This window comes from Dasypus novemcinctus, chromosome 2 (genome assembly GCF_030445035.2).
Source record: "Dasypus novemcinctus isolate mDasNov1 chromosome 2, mDasNov1.1.hap2, whole genome shotgun sequence".
NCBI lineage: Eukaryota > Metazoa > Chordata > Mammalia > Cingulata > Dasypodidae > Dasypus > Dasypus novemcinctus.
This window is the reverse complement of record NC_080674.1, coordinates 59,194,491-59,217,743: the sequence shown is the minus strand read 5'-3', so window position 1 is coordinate 59,217,743 and position 23,253 is coordinate 59,194,491. Positions and strand designations below refer to the sequence as shown.

General features: G+C 39.6%; 1 protein-coding gene and 1 pseudogene across 3 annotated transcripts in view; both read right to left on the bottom strand.

Annotated features, from left to right (window-relative positions):
* Positions 1 to 23,253, bottom strand: part of RAB3C (RAB3C, member RAS oncogene family) — a 297,703-nt gene that overhangs the window by 155,783 nt on the left and 118,667 nt on the right. The window lies entirely within an intron of this gene.
* Positions 19,077 to 23,253, bottom strand: part of LOC139439811 (putative GRINL1B complex locus protein 2) — a 97,509-nt pseudogene continuing 93,332 nt past the window's right edge.

The following is a 23,253-nucleotide window of genomic DNA, read 5'->3' as shown; positions in this document are numbered from 1 at the left end:
CAGGGAAAATGAAGGCTACAAGTATAACTAATAGATGAAAACTTTCTTCCAGAAGTTATAGCCTTCACTTTTTTCTCTCTTTTAAGAAAAATAGAATATTTTCAGTTAGTTTAAATATTTTGATTTACCAATCATGGGTTTAGGGGAGATTTTTTACTTTAATAATAGGTTTCCCTAGCAAAGACTTGAATATCTGTCAAGAAAAGACTTGTAAAATGGGAAATATTAGCAACTGATAAATAATAGCTAAGATTTTTTTCCTTTTGAATTTAGGCATTTTTGTCTTTGCTTTTCCCTTAATTTTTTTTCCCTGATGAAACATTTTGTTTTCTTAACTGTATGTGCTACATGCTCAAACCCTTCTGAGGTCACACAGAGATAATATGTAGTTTTAAGATGGAAGAATTAGCTTTTACTTGCAAGATATGAGTTATATTGTAATTTCCCTTTTGTTTTGGTGGGTAATTCTCTCTGTATTGAATTAAAGGGAAAATGTAACTAACCATTAGTAAAGAGACAGAACTCAAATAATACCACCAGAACCAAAATACATCTATTGAATATCTAGACAAAGAAAAATAGATGGAAGGACAGATAATGTTGGTACATGAAATAGCAGGTCATTTTATAGATGGAAAAATCAAAAGTCACTGGTATTAACTGATTAGCAAAGGTTATTTAAATAAGCTAGGGGAAATAAATTAAAGGTTATATAATATCCCAAAAGGTAGGTGAACAGAAATCGGGGGCTGAGAACACTATGACACAAGACACAAAACCCACACTAGTTAAGGACTTTCCTGGTGAGCATGCAAAGATATGAAATGGAATAAAAGCCCAGGCATTTTGTTTTCAAGCAAGTGGAGATCCCTTAACTTATACTCTCTTACATTTCACCTGAAGGAATTATTTTGAATCTGCAAAGGAAGATTAAAGTATTTTCAATATAGTTTAATGTTAACATTGATTGATTAATCCATTGATTGATTGACTGATTCATTCATTCAATAAATATTTAGTGTACATCCATTACAAAATTAGGGATTGTGTTAGGTATATATTGGTTTTATTTTGTCTATTCTAGGCATATTTTAAAATTCTACATGTTAAAAGCATTTAATTAATCAGAGCACCATATTTCTTACATGTCTGCAAAAGATTAGATGAAGTGATAAAAACACTTTTTTCAAAGTGGAAGACAACATAGTAATTTAAAATTATAAGAGAGATGATTTGTTCAGTGGTAAGGCCCTCTGATTCATATGACTGACCCAGTTTACATGATCATGATGAAAGTAATATAAATTTTACAGTTACCCACTCACTTCTTTATTCACCAAATAGAAAATACAGTAAATTAAAGGTAGTCTTATTGAGAAATATAACATAGTCCTCAATGTGTGAGTTAATAAAAGCTGTTATGCTAAAACATATTCCACTTATATAAAACTAATTGTCTAAAAAAAGGTGGTTTATTTTGAAAATGAAATCTTTACCAATCAATGATATTAGACTGTTAAAAGGGCAGAACAGTGTTGCTTGAACCGATAAGACATTATATATTGCTTCACATTAGAATTTCATGCCCAAATGATCAAAATATCCTGACAAAACTCTAAAGTCATGATGTAAAACACCCCAAAACAACAAAAACAACAAAATGCTGACTATTACACATCACTTCTAATGCATGATCTTATTTTCCTCCAAGCTGTATTTCTTTTTCATTTCCATAAATAGGTAAAAAGTGGTATTAACTTTGGTTTTATAAAAATAGTAAGCAACACAGGAAGCTTTAAAATTTTTTGTTTTCTTGAGGAATATTTATCTTTGGACTAAAATAACAACTTTCTTCTTTAGAGCAATTAGCCCTTCAGAAAAATAAAATTTACAAACCACTTTCCCCTACTGATCTTGTGCAGTCAGTTTGAATTCATTTACACATTGTTATACAAGGATCTATGAAACAAGCCCACATTTTAGAAGACAGCATTAAGAAACCTGCCTCTAAATAGCTCTTCAGTCAATTTAAATGTTCTTCATACCTATTGTCCTTTATCCATCCTCTTGACACCAGCAGATTTTATTGATTGGATTTTCTTGTCATGATGTTTAGCATATAAAACCTTCATTTTATAATAGTATCCACTTCTAAGCAAAACCTAATAAAATAAGCCCAAAGCAGACTGATAAAACTTGACCTATTATTTCATGGCAGTGTTACCATGGCAATTCATCTCCTGCAAGAAATGAAAAGCCATATATAGATCCTTTGTAGGGGCCTTTTGACTTCATTGTCAGTGATACCCTGACATATATACCAAAATGCATTTTTATGCTCATGAAACTTGGAGACACTCTTCAGTAAACACTAAACACTCAGATGGGTTCTTTACAAGACCTTAATAAAATTTTCAATCAAAACTGTGTAAAGGTATATTTACTGATTTTATTTTGAGAGTTTGTTTTCTAAGATACAGGGTAAGATGGCATTTTTGCTTTATTTCTAACTAGTCTTTTTTTTTTTTTCATTCTTCTTCACAGTAGGATTTTGATTATGCTCAACTTTATCAAAACCTGGGCATAAATACCTAAATGCAGACAGCTCGGAGCTTTTATTCAAGGTTGGTGACGGTTTTTCTTTATACAACATAATGCAAAATGTTTGAATCAGATCAAATACACTGTGCTTTAAAGGATCACCAGCTTTTGAGTGGGACTTTCACTGTCACCCTAAAATTTGCGGCTAAGACTCAAACCAGAACTCTCCTTACAAAGGGATGGGGCTTCCACTCATACAAGCCATGGGAGGAATTGAGCTACTTGCAAGAAATGGAGATGTGCCTTTCATAGCCTGGTTGGATATGGCATAAGCAATGGAACTGTTGATCTGCCTTTGTGCAAGAGTGTATTACACCGGGAGAGAGGTGGCAGGCTTGAGGACAGGGAGGCAGTGGAGTGGTCTGATTTCCCACAGGTTAGTGTGGCTGGGGGTTGTGAGTTTGCCAGATCAATAAACATCAGTAGGTAGATGCCCTTGTAGTATCATACCATCAAATGACCTCCAAGAGAGCAGCTGTCCACTGGAAGAGGCACGAGAGGCTCTGAGTATTGCGGTGGTTGGAAGCTGCCTATACCCCGGTTTTAGAAAGTGTTAAGCGAAGTTACATAAAGTGCTAACATTTTAAAATTCATATTTAAAGTAAATATTTAATTAATATCTTTAATCCTCCAAATTCAAGGACTTAGAGTAATTCGTCAGTCATCCCTTTCCATTTCACATAATAATATCTTAAGTCCTATATTTTAGTACTTCCTTGATTTTTACCCCTAAATTAGATATTACTGTTTTTTACACAGACATTATGCATTTATATTTATATTTAACAACATGTTTTCCATTGTCCTTGCTTACAATTTCTTCTTGCATCTCAAATCATCCTCCCCCCACCATGTTTCTGAAATGGTTTCTTTAGAAATCCCACTGTTGAAGCGTTGGTATTTCTAAATATATCTGTATTTAATCCTTACTCATGAATAATGTTTAGCTGGATATACAATTCTGGTTATATTCTCTTTCTTTACAATATTATTCTATTGCTTCCAGCTTATGCCATTGAAAAATCTGTTTCCAGGCTAATTGTTTCTTTGTAGATAAACCTTCCCTTCCCTGAAGCTGCTTCATTTTTGGTGTTCCGCAGTTTTACCAAGATGTGGCTACATTTACATTTCTTCTGTATATACTGCTGGGGATTCATTCTAATTCCCAATTTTGAGGATTTTTGTCTTTCAACAATTCTGACAGGAAATTCAGTTACTATCTCTTTGAGTTGCTTTCCCCCCCATTCTTCTTATTCTTTTATTTTGGAATTCCAATTAGATGTCAGGTAGATAGAGGGACCATACATCCTGGTTTCCCTAGGAATGTCCTGATTTATGCCTGTGATGGATCAATTAACATTTAATTAACAACTTCATTAAACTATTACTAAATAATTAACTAATAATTAAGAGTCCCTTAGAATTTGTTCAGTTTAATTCAGTCTTGGAACTAGTTCTGGTTCAACAAAACAAGTTTATAGATTTTCACATTGTTTATGGATTCCTGTCAAATTACCACTGCTAGTTCTAAATAGTTGGAAAAGGTTTGAGAAAGTTCTAAAGGTCATCTGAGTCCCTGCACTGCAAAAGTTGTTAGTTTTAAAATGAAATTAGAACAGGGAAGAAAATTTATGGCTGTGGTGTGAGTTTGCCTCTAGAATAGGACCTTTCCTGTGCTTTGGTTAGTCTCTGACTAGTTAAATCATCACACCAGCTACCCAGCTCACCTCTTTCTCTGATCAGCATTCTTCTGTTACCCATGCTGAAAAGGGATTGCCTCATTTGTGTAGGTCAAGATCGCAGGTTGATCTCTGACTCACAGGGGTATTTTGCTTGGCTAACATAGTATTTAAAATTTTCTTAAGCCAACATTAAAAATGTGGAGACTTTTACACAAAAACCCAGATTTCCAATTTCTCCTGAAAAAGCCTAAGAGATGGTGAAAGTGGTGCCTGCATTGACATGTGGTCACAGAGGGGTGGAGCTGGGTCCAGCGGCTCCTGATGGGGAAATCAGACACCTGTTACGGCTTGGCTGCACCCTCCAGCCTTCTGCTCCCCCCCACCTCCTTTTCTATTGTGCGCCACTCCACGTCCAGGGGGAGATGTTAAGGTTAATGAAAAGGCCCACCTGAACTTGAACCTGGAAACCAGGAACAAGCAGCCCCAGGTGCTTATCAGAACAGGCATTCTCAGTGGCAGGGCCTTCCCACCTCCAGGTGGATAAAAACTACACTTAGTTTAGTTTGGTCTTTCTTCTCCGGCACAAAGTGGGATCTGCAGAGCTGCCATCCACAGACGCTGACTGGGAGCAGTTATTGGCCACCTCAGGAGGCTGGCCGTGATAGGACTTCTTCCCCTGCTCTTTTGGACTCTCTGTGCTGAGCAAGTGACAAGGAGATCATTTGCCCTTTCTGGACTCTTTATTCTGTGCGAGTAATAAAGGGATTGTTTGTTGAAAGTTTCTGTTGTGCCCTCAACTTGGGTTCCCACGACACACCATTGTAGCAGCTCACTCCCCAGCCCCTTTCAGATGTTTTCACCTGGCCCTCTTCTCTCCTCTATGTTGTTGTCTGGCTCCCAAGGACCCGCAGTTTGAGATCACCTCACCACCCCCACCAGCACTGTAAACCACCTTTCCCAGAACCGTTATATGTCTAACAAAGTCCAAATTCCTTAGGCTCTTTTTCATCTAGCCACAGCCTCCCTCTTTTTGTACCCTTTGCATCAGAATTCAGCTACCTTTTCCATCCCTCCATGTGTTTTCTTATCTCTGCGTCTTTTTTTTTTTATGTGACATTCCTCCATATACTCGTCTTTTCAATCTTATGTCTTCACGCTCAAGGGCACCTAAGCATGTCTTCAAAAAAAAAGTAAAACACCTTATCAACTAGATATTCTTTTATTCTCCTGCAGCTTCTTAAATAAGAATAAAACTTGATTTTAGCTTGGCCCAAACAATTCAGTGCCTAAGTCAAATTTAGATTTGGGCTTTCAAATTCATTTAAGACAAAAGTCAGATTGTTTTAACTAATCAGTGTTCTATCTTGATTAAATTCTTAATAAAAACTAACCAAACATTGAAAATCCACATTCTCAGCATTGCACTGGGTAATGCAAAGAATACAAAATAAGCATCTATGATGGGGGTTCTTTTTTTTTTTAAAAAATTATTTATTTATTTCTCTCCCTTTCCCCGCCCCCCCCCCCCCCCCCGTTGTCTGCTCTCTGTGTTCATTTGCTGTGTGTTCTTCTATGACCACTTCTATCCTTATCAGTGGCACAAGGAATCTGTGTTTCTTTTTGTTGCGTCATCTTGCTGTGTCAGCTCTCCGTGTGTGCAGCGCCATTCCTGGGCAGGCTGCACTTTCTTTCGCGCTGGGCAGCTCTCTTTACAGGGCGCACTCCTTGTGCATGGAGCTCTCCTGCGCGGGGGACACCCCTGTGTGGCAGGGCACTCCTTGCACGCATCAGCACTGAGCATAGGCCAGCTCCACATGGGTCAAGGAGGCCCGGGGTTTGAACCGCGGACCTCCCACATGGTAGGCGGTTGCCCTAACCACTGGGCCAAGTCCACTTCCCAATATAACAGGGGTTCTTAACCTTTTTTGTTTCATGGACCCCTTTGCCAGTCAGGTGAGATGAATATCACTGTAATTTATTTATTGCATACATTCGTAAGTGAAGGACATGCTAGATTTCGGTTAGAGGTCAGAGAAAATAAAGACAATAAGTTGATTTTTTTCAATTCAAGCCCATGGACCCCTTAAAATCTTTCCATGGACCCCTCAGGGGGCTGTAGCCACCTAGTTAAGAACCCCTGATCTATAAGAAGCAATTTCTAAATCAAGGACTTTACATTCACTGTAAACTAGCAAAGTGAAGCACATGAAGTAATCTGAGAACCTGGCAGTGTATGAAGTGTTTATAGTATGATGTGTGCATTGTGAACTGGAGAAAAATAAGGGGCAAGCTGATGTGAGCTGAAAAAACTCCAGGAAAAGGAAGGGCTGTGGTGAGTTCCAGTGATGAGCAGGTTTTGAAGGGCTGAAGGAAGGTGGTTAGCAGAGGAGAGAGGCAACCACAAGGGACTGCTGGGTCAGCTCTTGGGCATGGGTCATGGAGTGAAGAGATTGGTGCTGTTTTTCCTTTGTGCATTTCTCCACCACTTCTCCTCTGTAGGGCCTAAAACCATATTTATCTTTAAGTATTGCAGAAGGCTTCTGTTTGTCATCTGAAAATTCACCAGCTGCTGCTAATGGGCAGTGTGATCCACCTCCCCTTTTTAAACTATAGCCTCTGGGGACAACAAAAAACAACTGAGAACACATTCTTGCTCCTTCTAGAGCAGGATCCGTAATCAGAAATGGAAGAGAGAAAACGTATTCTATGACCCTAGACCAACTGTATGACCTTGAACAAGTGACTTAATCCCTCTGAGTTTTCATTTCCTAACTAAAATAGGGATAATATTACTTACTTTCTCAAGGTTTTTGTGGGGACTAAATCAAATAAAGTCTTCTTGCACATAGTAAGTGTTCAATAAATGAGCCTTTCTTTCCTCAGAAGCAGGAACACATGGGGTAAAGAACATGCAATTCAGAGTTCCTATCCTGGTCTGAGACTCACAAGCTGTGAAGCTTTAGGAAAATCCTAACCTCTCTGAGCCTCATTTTCCTGATTTCCTGATTTCATAATGAAGCCAATACCCAAGACCTAGTGGAAATGCAAGTTGCAAATGAAAAAAAGTTCTCTGTAAACTATAAAATGCTATATAATGACAGTAAAGAGCTGAAGCTAGCCTGTCAAATCCCATTAAAAGTATCTATTAATAAGCAGCTAGTCTGCTCTGTGAATGTAGATCCTTATTCATCCCACTGATGGAGCAGGGATGAAAATCAAGATATTTGCCCTTCAGAATCACCCAGAGTCTACATACCCTCATTTTCTTTCTCCTCAAATCCTACGCCCCCCATACCACACACACACACAATAAAAAGGAACAAAATTCAAAGATGAAATACACAAATTCCTATCATGACCACCACTTAATTAGGCTTGCTGATGTCTTTAAAGTCTTTTGACATTCTTATTTTTGTGATTGTTTCGACCCTCCTTCAGACAAAATGCCTAATGAATTACAATGTTTCAATATCAAAGCTCTGAATCTCACATCTCAAACTGCTACTCACCATTGGTTGACAAGAACCATTTAGCAATAAGTATTATATCTAATGAATGAAGTTTCTAAAATATATAGGGAGACAAAGGGAAATGAAAAAGTAGAAACCGGGTGCTAGAAAAATAGAGGTTGCTGCAGCATCTCATTACACGCTCCATATAGGAGAGAGTCAGCACGCAGCAGGCAACTGGCTGTGCAACAGCTGTGGGAAAAAAGGGGCTAAAATGATTGTCTCTGGGAATAGCACTGGAAAGATATCGAGGACAAATATTAAGGAAAGCCTTTGGAAAGGTTTCTTACTTAACCCGAAATAGAAGTACTATTAATAAATCACATTTCTCTTTATAAGCAGGTCCAATATAATTATTTCTTTCTTTAAAAATAACCATTTGTCTTTAATTCTAAATTTATAGCAAGATGATTTAATGTCCACATGGAATGTGTAAACATCAAAGGAAATTCGGAGTCGCTGAGGACTATCGCACAGCACAGGGCACTTTCATATGGAAGCTTCGTGACTTCATATTTGTGTATGAGATAACATAATACCAAATTTTACAAGGCACCAAGTCATCCATGGTCTCCTAGGATTAATGGCAATTGCAAATGAGGCTCAGAGTCACACAGCTAAGTAGATAAAATCCTTGGCTTTTTGTCTACATTATTTTGGTTATGTTGAAAGCTTCTAGAGATGGCTTTGACTGCTGTTTCAGCAGTTCTCTTTTCTGTTCAGTTCTGGTCAGACACGGATATAGAGCTGAATCTGGGGCTGGGCCCTATAATTGGAGAAGCTGAAATCAAAGGCAGGGGTCTGAGGTCAGCTACAGAGGCTGCTAAAGGGCTGAGAGAAGCACCCAGGGGAAGAGATTCAAGGAGGCTTCAGTGAGCCTTCAGAAGTCTGAAGACGGACTTTCTGATAGACCATTTGAAGGGGATTTTTTTCTTTTTATAAATCTCTCAAGACAGACCAGGACTTTACTAGGCGAAAATGGGGCCCAAAAATTGGGAAGCTGGAAAGAAAGCCATCCTGATTATGGGACCGTCGGTGACCTGTGGACTTCCCCTCAGAGCTGGAAGAAAGGCCAGAGGTGGGGAGGGCACCGAGGGCTCCCTCAGCCTTGTTATTGTGTGGTGCTGCTTTTGAAAGGAATAAAATCCGACTGTAAAACCGAAATAAAACAAAATCTAAAAGAGAAGCCAAAGTCATCTTAAAACATAAAACAATCTAAATCTAGAAGAGCAGTTCAACCTGAAATCTATTTAGGTGTTAAATCCTCTGTTTAGCAAGGGAAAGCAAATTTACAGTAATGACTACAAATGAATCAACCACATTATTTCCAGATTGACAGATGATAGTGTAAAAAGCCAAAATGAAAAATACCTGTATTGGTTGTGTAAAAGAGAAAGCAGGCAGGCAAATATACGCAATCGAGTATATATATATTATCTAGTATTAATGATGGGGAAATAAATCCCATGTATAAAGCACCATTTAGTTTTTCATTTCCATAGTAAGTTACAAAAAACATTGTATTACAACTAGACCAAATACCCCTAAATTATTTGCCTAATAATCTGGCAGCCCATAAATGCATTTTTCTCACATTTAAATTTCACTGACAAATGTAGCTGCTGGCATTAAAAGCCTGCAAGGGTGTGGTGTTTCAATGCAAAAGTCTTCTAGGATGGATATGCTGGACAAATGAGATTTTCTTACCATATAAACAGAACCTACTGCTTGAATAGCATTATGGTAGAGCCGGAGAACAGATGTACTGGCATGTAATTGATCCTTCTCCTACAGGAAAGATAGAAACTTCTCCAGCTGGGCACCACCCAGGCTGAATTATGCCAGCCCTGATGGTCATGCTGCGTTAATAAGGTCAGGTTCTGATCCCGATGTGTTCATCCCTCTGCTCCAAGTTGCCCAATGACATGCTCAACCAAAGTAGACATTTCACAAATGTGGGACGCAGGCAAATAGGCAAAAGTAAAGTTAGATTTGCACAGATCCATCATCCCCATAGAAAGACAAACGCATGATTCTTTTTACCCAAAGACTTTCGTAAGCTGCTGCAGAACTGATCAAGTGAAGCAGGGTTTTGCCTCTCTTGGAGTCAATAGCAATGAATTTTGATATAGCTCAGAGTTGGCTTGGAGGGACAACTACAGTGGATAGTCCCCTGAGACCTCTTTTTAAATGAAATTTTAAGAGACTTATTCCTTCTGATTTTTAAAAATAAATTACATTTGGCCATTTATCGTGGTGCTGCACCTTCAGAAACTCTTTTCATAGGTTTGGTGGTGGAGCCTGGGAAATTGTCCTTTCTCTAAGCACTCTTAATGATTCTGGTGCTTGGTAGTTTGACCAATATAGAATAACTGTTAAACTCTCGGGTTAGATGGCTTGTGTTCACGTTATGGCTCCACCACTTACTAACAGTGTGACTGTGGACAAATCAGTTAACCTCCGTATACTTCAGTTTCTTAGTTTTTAAAGTGGTAAACGAGCACATTTATACTCAGAGTTTGGACTAGAGTTTCAACATGGCTTCCAATGGCTCCCCAACTGAAGAGGCTAGCCATAATGAAGCAAGAACAAAATGGGAAAGAGGAAAAGGAAAAACAAGACATAAATTTACCAAGGAAGAACTGAACATACTTAACAGATCATTTATAGAGAACCCTTACCCTGATTTTACAACCAGAGAAGAAATGGCCAGACAAGTCCATTGTCATGTGTCTGTAATTGATAACTGGTTCCAGAACAAAAGAGCCCGACTACCACCTAGAGAGAGACGCAGACTATTTGATGCTAGGAAACTACACGAGTACCCTGTCCAAGGTCTCCCACTTGTAAGCCTCCCGGATGCCCAGGCTAAAGCCCCAAAATATACCGCTGAACGGAGCTTCTCTTGTGCCCAGGAGGCTCTGCTACCTGGCGCTGGCTGCTCCTCTCTGAAGAAACAGTGTTTTACCGTTCAGCAGGTGGATTCAGGTGACTCTGGGATCCCAGGCATTAAAGAGGAACTGGGCTATGCTTTGGAGAATCCAGGTGACACAGAAAATGCATCTTCTCCTGACGATCCATTTGTAAGCTACAGCTCCGCAGTTTACACTCATCTTCGTACATCTTCTGTGAATTATTCTGACGGGGACAGTCCTGGGGTAGGGAGAAGCCAACATGCAAATCCCTTCCTTTTGGATTATATTAACAATGCTCATGGAGTGGGGGACCAGCAGGAGGAGCAGAGTGTGGCCGGTTATCACTACCCACTATTGCCAGGACAGGAGCAGACTGGATGGGGATGTCATCTGCAGCAACCTCAAGAGCCTCAGAATTTTCTAGAGAAGTCACTGTTCCAGGAACAGCTTATAATGCCCTTGAACCACCAGATTCTAGGGCAATATTTGCCCTCCCTTCAGTCGCAGCAGCAGCAGACTCAGTATCCTCAAACTAATGATCAGTCCTTGTGCTCTCAGCTACAGCAGGCTACTCACCAAATACTGGCCAAGTCACCACTGCAGCCCTTGGGGCAAGGTTTCCAGCAAGATGTTGCAGAGCAGCCCAGGGCCCAAATGCAGCAGTACTGGGATGAGGGGTCCTCCGCTGCAATGGTCTGCATGTCAGGGACCGGGGAAGTAGCCCCAGAAAATGAAGCCTGACTTGAGAGAGCAATAGGCAGCCCATGAACCAAAGGTCTTTTCGGCAGCTTAAATGTGTTTAAAAAAAAAAAAAAGCCATCTTTAAGAATGCTTCTTGAACTTTTGATCCCTTCAGAAAAATCACCATGGTGTTTATTTATTTATTTTATTATTTTTATTTTTTGAGGTACTGGGACCAGGGATTGAACTTGGAACCTCATGTGGGAAGCCGGCACTCAATCACTGAGCCACATCAGCTCCCTTGTTTTTGTTTTGTTTTGTTTTGAGTTCACCATGGAGTTTAAAGGACCCAGAGGAAGCTGGGTTAGAGCATAGAGTGCAAACTTAAAAACAACAAAGGCTGCAGGAGGACCCCCCCCAAACAAAAACAGTTTTAAACTCAAGCAATTCCTGCTCAAGAGGAAAGTATTGGATAGCCACTGCCTTGCTCGGTGTCCTTCTCAAAAGCTAGTATCCAACAAGAAGTACAAGAGAATCAAGGATCCCACTGCTGCAGTTTCTGGCTGGTGGTCTCCAGGGCTGCTAATCCATGTAATCTATGGACCAGGTCAGTATCTCCAGGACATGGGGCATGGCCTAAGAGGACAACGGCCATATTTCCTCCAGCAGCCAGCCCCACTGAAGCCCTGACTGTGAGGGGCACCCCAACAGCATCAGCCTGACCTCCATTCATCCAAAAGGCAGGAGCTTCCAATGGCGCTACAGCCCCAGATGTCTACTTTCAAGACCCTAGGAGGATCCTTTGCTGGAGCAAGTGTGCAACTCCCACCATCCTGTCTTAGCTGACAGCTGTTGTCTAAGAATCCAGAAGGTTGTGATCGAGTCAGCCGTGGGTGTGGAGCCAGGGTCAGCAGATCTGAAGATATCCAACTGAGCATCTGAATGCCCTGTGCTGACCTATTTTTTTTTTTAATAACAACTATTGGATGCTTTTCAATTAAAGGCAGCAACTTCTATTTGTACTCCCTAGTATCTTTGTAAATATAACACTCCAAGGGGCAACTCTAATGTCAACAGTGACTTCTATTAAAAGACTAAAGATCTGCACTGTGAAGGGTGTTCTCCAGCACACTCCAAGTTCACATTGCTGAGCTAACCATTGTAAACCCTGCGGTGTATGTCCTCCCATAAGTTGCACACAGTTGGTATTTTAAAAGATACACATTTCAAATTGCTCTATTTTCAGATAAAAGTATGGCCTAGCTATCTTTCCAAGGCAATAGAGTATACAGACCTATTACAAAAGCAATAGAAAATGTGATTCTGCACAGTTTCTTTTGAACTGATACTTGGCACTGTGTGGTGAAGCTAGAAACTTGTGCAGCCATTCTGCTCCTGAAAGCTGAGTGAGTGCCGGGCCCACAGAGCGGCAGGTGTGACTGGATTCATGTACCTGTGTTCAAACAGAAATTTTGTTTAAAACGGGCTATGTTGTCTTAGACAAGAGAAGGTACCTTAACCTGTCTGTACTTTGATTTCATCTTCTACTTAATGGTGATAAAATCTACCCCTTTAGCTTGTTGTAAGTTTTTAAATAAATTAATGTTGGCAAATTCCTTAGAACAACAACAACAAAAAAAATAAAAATAAAGTGGTAAACATTTAATTTTTCATAACAAATGTTTATGAAAATTAAGTAAGCTAATGGAGGTTACTTGTTTAGTATATACTAGAATCTCAGACAGAGGAGAGGAGCAATACATTAGCTGTTGTCATTCCCAGCTGCTCCTTTATTTTTTCTTACGTTTCTCTTTTATATGTAATGTTTTCTCCATTATTATGTTTCACATGTAGGATTTGGGTTTTTAAAGTTTCTATATAGAAATTATCATATATAAGCATCTCAATATATTATTGGTGTGATACGTAATTTTTGGACACCATTTTTTAAAATTTGTAACTACAAACCACTATTAGTCACCTTTGTTTGAATAAAATGTTGAGTGATCAAGGAATAAAAACATCTTACAAGTTGTCATTCTTTGCTAATATATCTCTAATGGAAATGAGATTACTGTTGTGGTCCTCCAATTTGCTTGAAGTTGACAGGCAAACACCTCTGAGCTTTAAAACATCTTTCTGCCAGAGAACCTCTCTCAACATGAAATGTCCAAGGCAATTAAGAAACAAACAGAGACAAGCAAATAAAAATTGGAAATTGCCGTAAAAGAAAAGCAGACCAATAATGACTGGAATGTTGCCTGGGCACTTCTCCAAGTTTACTTTTGCAAAGGGATGAAGATGCTTTGTCTGAATAGTGAACGTTATGTAGAGATTTAACTTCTCAGTTAGTGGGACAGTAAGGTTTAGCATTCAGAATGGCCATCAGAAGCTATTCCTTTTGGGAAAAAAGAGTTCCAAACTTGGCATCTCCTTTACACTTATTCCTAGACCATCCTATGGATGTTGGCACTAGATCATTCTAAATTGTGTTTTTATAAAATTGTTCCAGTAATTCCAGAAAATATCAGAGAAATGCTATTAGAGTCAAAAATCATAATTTTATATTTGAGGCACTTAAACATAATATCCAGTATTTCCTATGATTAAATGAACTACAAGGCTAGTACAAGCAATAAAAGCAATTGGAAAATAACAGGAGGTAAATTGGCCAACACAGGATCAAATGCAGCCCTAATCTCCTGACCATAGGAAGATGGGTACTTCAGGTGTAATTAAAAAGTAAAACTAAATTTGCTCCATTCCAGGAACAAGTTAAATTGCGTTAGGAGCCAGAAGGCCAGAAGCCAGAGGGGGTGGGGGGGGGGGGGGGGGCGGGGCGGGGCCGACTATTTGGGAACAAGTTATTTTATTCAGGAAGTCTTTCCAGTTGTAAACTTTGGCACCCTTTATTTCAATGCTATACATAAACCCAGTTCCAACAGACTTATATTCTCCTCCAGAGAAATATCTTTCCACCATACCTTGGTATAACATAAAGCGAGATGCCATAAACAACCAGATGGTTAAAAAAATGTTATTGAAGAATCAGAAAAAAGGGAAGGATCACAGTGATTGTTAAAAGTAATAAATTACTATTTACTTAGCTTCAGTGAAATTGGTTATTAATATAATGCAGCACTGCCACTCACTTTGACGTACTATCCATGGAGTGACGGAGAAGGAAAACTCATGCAGTGATTTACTCCCCTGATTTGGTAACTGGGGATTCTTATTTTGTTAATTAATGGTGAACACAGCATTGCCCAACAAACCAGTTTTTCTGGTGTTCAGCAACTGGATCACCTCACCTAGTTTAAACTGGAGCTAAATGTTCAACTAGAGAGTGGAGTGAAGGTTGTGACAAAAAAAAAGAAGAAAAGCTAACACCCCTTTATGTCTCTGAACATATGGCAAACAAAATCAGAAAAAGGAAAATAATTTTACCCACTCATCACAATCCTTTTTCCTGAATGTCAATCTGAGGCAACTGTTCTGGAATGGACTAGAATATCAACACCTGATACATTCAACCAAATTTATTTGTGAAGTATTGCTTTTGTGTAATTTTACTACTTGATATCCAAAGTGCTTTCAAGAATCCTTTGTTTTTAGATTATATTTCACCTGTCTAAACAAGTAAAATTCTTTCCTTTTAAGGAAATAGGGATATATTTGCAGTTTTTTTCTATCTGAGTCCTTTAATTTGGGGTCTTGATGCTTCCTCTTATCAGAGTACACCAGCAGGCAAACTTAAGAATTATGGACTACAAACTACGTGCAAACACCAAGCAGTATGCACTTCGCAAAGCAGATTTTCTGGCTCGGCAGTTTCCATAATTACATTAAAGCCAGCCATGTATTTTTATAAAGAAATTGGTTTCAGGATCTGCCATTAGAAAGTAAATAGGTAAGGATTAAAATGGCATTTACTATGATGAAATAGTGGCTTGAAATAGATAATCCAAAGGATACAGTAAAACATACTCTAGTGCGGAAGAGAGAAAGGGCTTTGGACTTGGGAATCAGAAGTTCTTTCCAGATAAAAGGCTCCAATCTCCCACAGACTAGCTCTGTGACTTTGGCAAGTTCACTATATCTTTTCACTTTCCTTTTTTCGTAAAGGGAGGTGATTGAATTGCATAGTTTTTAAGCTCTTTCATTTCTAAAGACTCCTATTATTAAGCCTTTTTTAAAGAAACTGATTTCTAGGACAACTTACATTAATACAGTTTAGGGTCCCTAAAAAGCTGTTTAGTAAACTAATTTAACGGTTTCACAAGTTTCAGTACAATGTTTCTCAAACTTTATTATTCATCAAAATGTGTTAAAATGGAAATACTTGGGTCCCATCATTAAAGTCTGATTTAGTAGGATAGGGCTTAGGGGAATGGGACATGGAAATCCTCACATTTAGTAAGCACTTAGTAAGCTTTCCAAGTAATTCTGATGTAGTTGCTCTGTGGACCTCACTCTGAGGTTGAACTAGCGGCCTGAAAAAATTTAAAGCAAATTCTCCAAATCCTGGCTTAATCCTTAGAAAAGAATGCCTCAATAATATAATAATGCCCAATAATTATTCCAAATAAAAATAACTTCTGTCCTCAGAAATATGACTATAAAAGAATTAAAAAATATCAATTCACCAGGAGAATTCAACTTTGGCTACCACACATAATTGCTGAATCATCCTTTCCTACTTTTATTAAAAGCTCTTTAAATTCCTCTTTCTCATTTAAGTCACCTTTAATTACCATATATCATGGATATCTGTCAACCCAATGTATAGGTTACCCTAGATTTTCTTGTCAAAACTTTCTGGTTATAACCCAAATCCATATTTTACTATCTATGTCAATGTCAAGTCTATTTCCAGCAGGTTGCAAAATTCTATGGTATGATCTTAGTTTTGTTTTATTAAGTAGATAGGTCTAGATAGCCAAGAAGATTAACTGAAATTGTATAAATATTAATAGTTATTTCTGGAGGTTTTTTTTTAAAGAGGTGGGTTATGTTTTCTGCTTACTCTTTTATATATGTTCAAAATTTTCTAAAAATTGTATTCTATCTTTATACTCTCCCATTCAGAAAGAAAACAAGAAAGGAGGTAGATATAGAAGGATGGAAGAGGAGGAAAAGGAAGAGGAGGAGGAAGAAGAGATGGCAGTGATGACAGTGATGTTGAAACTGTGGGTAATGGACAGCATTACAAAAATTAATAGCTCAGAACAGAAAATAGAGTATATCACACATCATAAGAACATGTTATTTCGTGAAGATTTTAGTGTGTGTCTTTGTGGATGTGTGTCTATGTGTGCAGGTTGATTGTGATGCAAAATACATCTTATTGTGGGTTTCTATTGTAGACTACTAGTCTACAGCTGAACTTGTGGAGAGAGCAGCACAGCTGAGCCCAGAGAGAAATGAGCCCCAGGAGAGAGACAAGACTTATCCCAGCCTACAGCTGGGACCATGGAGCCTTAGGAGGAAGAGGAAGCCTGAACCTTTGCAGATGTTGGCAGCCATCTTACTTCAACACTTGGCAACAGACTTTGTTGAAGGAAGTACATTTTGATTGATGACCTGGTAACTGTAAACTTCTACCCCAAACAAATCCCCTTTAGAAAACCCAACCAATTTCTGGTACTTTGGATTAGCACCCCTTTGGCTGACTAATACAGACATTCTCAAGGTTACCTAGGAACTTCTTAGTTAATTTTCTGTTTCTAAAGTCCCCTGAATAGGTTCCATTACATTCAGAGAATTAATGTCACAAAAACATAATGTATCCTTTTGCTTCCTCCTACCCCAATCTCATAAAACATAAAAGAAGAATTGAGAATCAGGATGCTTTGCATTTGAATATTACCTGGAAGTTTCAGAAAGCCAAATCACATGAAACACTTGTAGAAGACACTCCTGTCGACTTTCAAAATAATTTTAAAGTATATTCATAAAACACTTACTGAGCACTCGCCAAATGTCATGCTCTGTGGTGATTTTTATCTAGGGATAAAAAAGATGAGTGGATGTGGTCCTTCTCTCAAGGAGCCTTTGGTTTAGTGAGGGATACTGGAGAATTGATCTCATTCAGGATGTGGCCCTGGCTTCCTCATTAAGAAACCCTGCCCCTCTGCATCATCTAGAATTGACACACCATCAAGCATTTATTGAGCCCTCTCTACTCTGGGTTGGGCACTGGTGTTACAGGAACATATGTGACAAGATGCTTGCACTCAAGGGACTTAGGATCTTATAGAGGAATGCTTCAGGCACTTTATCTTGGACCATTTAGGGTTGCTTTCATTCAGTAGAAGGTTGTAACCTCTAGATTACTTTCTTAGCATTACTGTTTAGCTGAATTAATATATACTTTAATCAAAGTAAAGTACTGCAGTATTGAAGGCTTTTGTGAAATTTTGGTAAAAAGAAGAAAAACTTGATGGTTTATATTAAGCAAAAATGTGTTAAGCCAAATCCCTCACAGTTTCACAAAAACATTTTACTTCCAATATACACTAAAATTTATATTCATAGTCCAGATGAAGCAGGTTAGTAAGATAGGGACTCAATAGATGGATCTGGAACCTGGCAAGAAGTCCACGTAGACATCAATAACTCCAAAATGGCTGCTGGAAGACCTTCCCCAAGATTCTGCTACTCAGACGAAGACTTCCTCCAGAACCAGGAGTAGCCCCAGATATTCCCCCAAGGACTTTATAATTGGGCCCTCCTGGGAGATTGATGGGGGAAATAAGCAATCAAAACACTAAACAGCTGGAACTCCTCCCCTGCCATTAGCAAAGGGGTGGGATAATTAATAGTTCAAAAGCCAGGAGCAAGGCCTGAATGAGCTCTCTTGCTCTCTGAGCTGTCTTGCCTCTGGGCCTGGGCTCCAGTTGCCTCTCGCCCACTTGGATCCCTACGCAAGTAAACCTGGGCATTTATAACCTATAATGGGTAATTGTAGCCTGTAAATCAGCCCTCATTATCACTTTTCAGCCCCTTCCTCTCTATCTGGAACCCCTGATCTGTTATTTTCTCCCATTTCTCTTCCCTCCATACCTGAATAAATTACTGGCCGAACTTACCCGATGTACTCTTGAAATTCATTTCTCCAGCATAGTCAAAAAACCTAAACAAAATCCAGCAACACAGGTAGATGGCAAAGTTTTACAAAATTATATTTTGAGTTAATAATGGGTATTTTAAGAAATTTCAACTATTGTCTAACTATTTTATGATGCAAAAAGTAGTTAACAAATGAATAGAAATGGAAAAGCAATGCCCGAAATATTGACCCAAGGAGACTCATCAAACAGTGACAATATGGGGCTTGTTTATGCTAATCATTTACTTATATTTGAATGGCATGCCATTGTCAACTCAATGTTTACCACAATGAAAACAACATATGTGGGTCAAAACCCAAAAGCAATTATAACATGCTTTAATTGTCATAATGTTTTCCCCATTTAATTTTTTTTGAAGTTGTTCTAGTTAGTATTTTATTCTTCCATTCAACATTGTTTAAAGATTCCAACATATTAGGCAAAAAAATCTTTGATAATATAAGTGTATAGTTTCTCTGGAGACAACCACATAATCCTTTAAGATGACATGAAAGCTACCTTGGTGTAACTTAATAAAATTCTTTCCTTCAACAGTGGCTAACAAGTCTCTTGATACTAGTTAGAAAGTCTGATATAAGATGACATCTTGACAGTGAGAAATTGAAGAGAACATTCCAATGCCCACATTGAGAGTTCATCATCAGGGGACTGATCATCACCTTCATTCCTTACGTCTCAGTATTTCCCTGAAGACTCCCCTTCAAGATTATAGCTCTTCATTTTAATATTCGCTTTTTCTGTTAATTTTTGTGCTGTGAGCTTGACTTGCAGGTCCTCCTACTTCTGTTTCTACTGTTTCTGAAGTGCCAAAGTTTCTTCCATGGAATGCATCTGTGTATGGATATAGTGACGTGGTAGTAGCCGAGCTGCTGTGATGTCATCAAGATGTTTCTTATCCCTGTGCAACCTTTTTTTCTGAGGAAATAAGACACCTTTTCACTGACAATGACTAGATGAATCATTTTTGCTGCAACGGTAATGAGCTTGTTTTTAAATTTATGTGTTGGGGGCGCTGGATTTTTGACTCTCATTTCTAGCACTTCCATGGCATTCTTCTGAGTCCCACTATAATGGAGGCCTGTCAAGTTAGCAGTACTTGTGTTTTCTTCTGACACCTATCAATAAACAGGCTGCCAGAGCTGCTGGAAATATCTTCTGCTTGACCTGAAACAAGATGCCAAGGAAGATGCTGCTAGCTTTGGGTGAGAAAGTTGCGCTGGCTGTGCTGCTGGAGCTGAGCTCATGCAAGTCCCTGTTTCTGTGAGGGTGTTTTAGATGACTTGATGTTATTTACAGAGGAGCAGTCAGGAAAGTGGTGAAGTATCAAGTATCTGATCAGAATTCTGGAACTCAATTTGTGTCGACATCGGCTCCTGCCATCACTTTTTGCCTTCGTTGACAAACCTCACAGAATGAAACAGTTCAAGTTTTCCTCTAAATTCACGGTCCGCAACGGCAACACAGGCTACGATCTTTTTGCTTTTGTGCGCTGGCCAAGGCTGGCAAGGCGGCGGGCAGGTGGCTTCTCCCACAGTTCCCGCTGCCAGTGCATATCCGCAGCCGGCGGCGACCCCAGGTCAAGGGCGGGGGATCTGTCTTCCTGTAAGAACGGGTCTTCTTCCAGTCTCCCCATTTAAGTTAATGTTTCTTGTGGGTAGCTGGCTAAACTTTATGCTCCACATCAAAATAAAATTCCAACTATGGCCAAAATGCCAACTAATGGCAACTACTGAACTTACTGTTCTTTTGTAAATATGAAATCAGCCTATTCTTTTTTTTCCCCTGAGCATGCTTTTCTTACTATATTCACATTCCTGACAAGTGGTAAATCAGTTCATTGATTTTTGACAAATTCATTATCTAAACATTTAAACACACATTGGATGTTCTATTAGCTAAACTCTGGGTTCATAAAACTGCAATGAAAAGGTCATGACCCATATTTTGGGACATATATAAATTATATATATATACAATCTCATGCTTTCATTACTGCATTATATCTATTTTGGGTTTTAAATACACAACCTCTTGGAGCCATCCTTGGGTGTTCTGACCTTGAAAAATGAAACATCGCTTTATCACTCTAACTGCAGTCTAGAGTATCTCCCCTCCCCGCAGTTCAGCATGTGCTTGGGCCCATCAGTCTTCAGTATACAATCACATTTTGTGAAGAAAAGAGTAGAATGATTCATTTATGATTAAAGAACAAGATGACCAGTTCCATATACTAATTAAATCATGGTATAAATGAGATTTATCTAATGTATTTTTCTGGTGATATCATAGATGAGCAAGAAATAGATAAAATCTACTCCAAACCTACATATTTACTGAGTTTCTGTGTTCTATTTACAATGCACAATGAAAAAGGCCTAAGTCATGCTCCCTGCCTATAAGAAGCTTTCAGCGAATTAAGAACTACATATGTTGTCTGAAAAAACATTTTGTACCAAGACGGCTCTTCCTGAATGCCACCCAGAGTCTTTCAGACAGAACATTATGTCCGGCAATTAGCCAGTTTTCCCTTCCAAATAGACCTTTTAATCAGTGGGTTTAAAGATCATAAACGTGTTTTGGCTGCTTTCCCCCTGCTTCTGTGTTAATGTTTTGTTTCTGTAGAAGGCACAGTCCTGGTAGAACATTTTTTCTTCCTCCTATCTTGTTTCTTTCTTGGGCTTTCAATCTCCTGTGGACTGTACCAATACTCATCAGCCTCCCCATCAATATGTCTCCAACACTCTCTGGCTTTAAGGCCCTCTATATTTGGAGGAAGGAACTTCAGTCCCCTTATTGAGTAAATTTAGAACGAACTTCACTCTACATTTCCCCACAGCAGACAAATAATCTGCTAAACTTTAAAGCCCTCTAGTGTCTTCTTCCTAAATGAAGTTAAAATACAATTCACAGTCTTTAATACTATCTACAGGGAAGCAGACTTGGCCCAGTGGTTAGGGCATCCACCAACCACATGGGAGGTCTGCAGTTCAAACCCCGGGGCCTCCTTGACCTGTGTGGAGCTGGCCCATGCACAGTGCTGATGCGCGCAAGGAGTGCCGTGCCCCATGCACAAAGAGTGCGCCCCCTAAGGAGAGCCGTCCAGCGCGAAAGAAAGTGCAGCCTGCCCAAGAATGGTGCCACACACACAGAGAGTTGACAAAACAAGATGACGCAACAAAAAGAAACACAGTTTCCTGGTGCTGCTCATAAGGATAGAAGCGGTCACAGAAGAACACACAGTGAATGGACACAGACAGCAGACAACTGGAGGGGGGGAGGGGAGAGAAATAAGTAAATAAAAAAACTTCAAAAAAAAGTCAAAAGAAAGCACCACATTATCTACAAGGACATGTATTCTCTACCTACCCTTTCCATTATTTTTACTCTCCTTCTCCCTTCATTCCTGCCACATTGACCTTCTTCTCACCTTGGATAACCCTAATAGACTCACCTTGAAAAGACTCTAAGAAAAGGTCTTACTGTTTTCAATGTCTGGCACACTCTTCTAGAACCTAACAATGCCGGTTCTTTCTCATAATTTAGATCTCTCCTTATACCTCTCCATCAATGGTTAAAATGAGGTGGGTAGGAAAACAGCAAGATGGCAGCAGAGTAAGGAGCTTGTAGAGTCATTTCCTGCTACAGGGCAATTAGTAAACACCCAGAGCTATCTAGAGCTAGCTGAAGCACCTGTTTGGAGCCTCCAGGAGACCAGAAGAACATCCTGCAACATCCTTAAAGGAATGGAAGGAGGATACTGCCCATCTGCAAAGAAGATTCGTAGGTAGAGTGCTCCACACCATGGAGGCCAGTGCCCATCCTTCACTGGAGGCACAAGCTGCCTCAGGAGCTATTCTACAGCTGGAACTGAAAGCGCCACTTTCCAAAAACAGGGGAGGAAGAGACGGTTGGGCACCATCTTCAGCTAGTGATTAGTAAATTTGGTGGGCTAAAGTATAATCCGAAGAACAGTTAAGGTTTGAATCTCTCCAAGTCAGAAACAGGCCAGTAGCCACTATCTTAACTCTGCACCTGGCACAAGGGTAAGCAGGGCAGACTGAAAGTCACAGTGTTGGTAGGGACTGGCTTCTTTCCATCCAGGTCAGATTGCAGATTTAGCCTAAGACCTAGCCCAGCCTCTGGCAGGGAGGAAGCTGCAGGGACCTGTGCCAGCTTCTCAGGGAAGTTACTGGCCAAGCTGCAGAGGCTGGTGAATATACTACTTTGGCAGGGCAAGCTGCCCCAGGAGGTATTCTGTGGCTGAAATTTGAAGCCCCATTTCCCAAAAATGGGGGAGGAAGAGACAGTCAGCCACCGATTTCAGCTACTGATTGGTGAATTTGGCTGGCTGGAGTATAGCCCTAGCAACAGCTAGAGTATGAACCTGTCTAGGTCAGAGAGAGGCTGGTGGCTGCCATTTTGACTCTGCCCCAGCATTCAGGGAAGTCCGGCTGACCAAAAATCACAGTGACAGTAGAGACTTGTTTCTTTCACCCAGATCAGCCTGCAGCCCTAGCCTAGGCTTCAACCCAACTTCTGGCAGGGAGGAGGTTGGCAGGTCCTGCACCAGCCTATCCAGGTAACTGCAGGTATATTTGGCTGGCACAGACCAAATAATCAGAAGTCTACCATAGCAACTGTGGTCATCTTAGACCCACACTGCATAGATTGCTGTTCATACCTGCAGCTCCATCCCTGCCCCAGGCAGGGGAGAAAGGGGCATGAAGCTTCA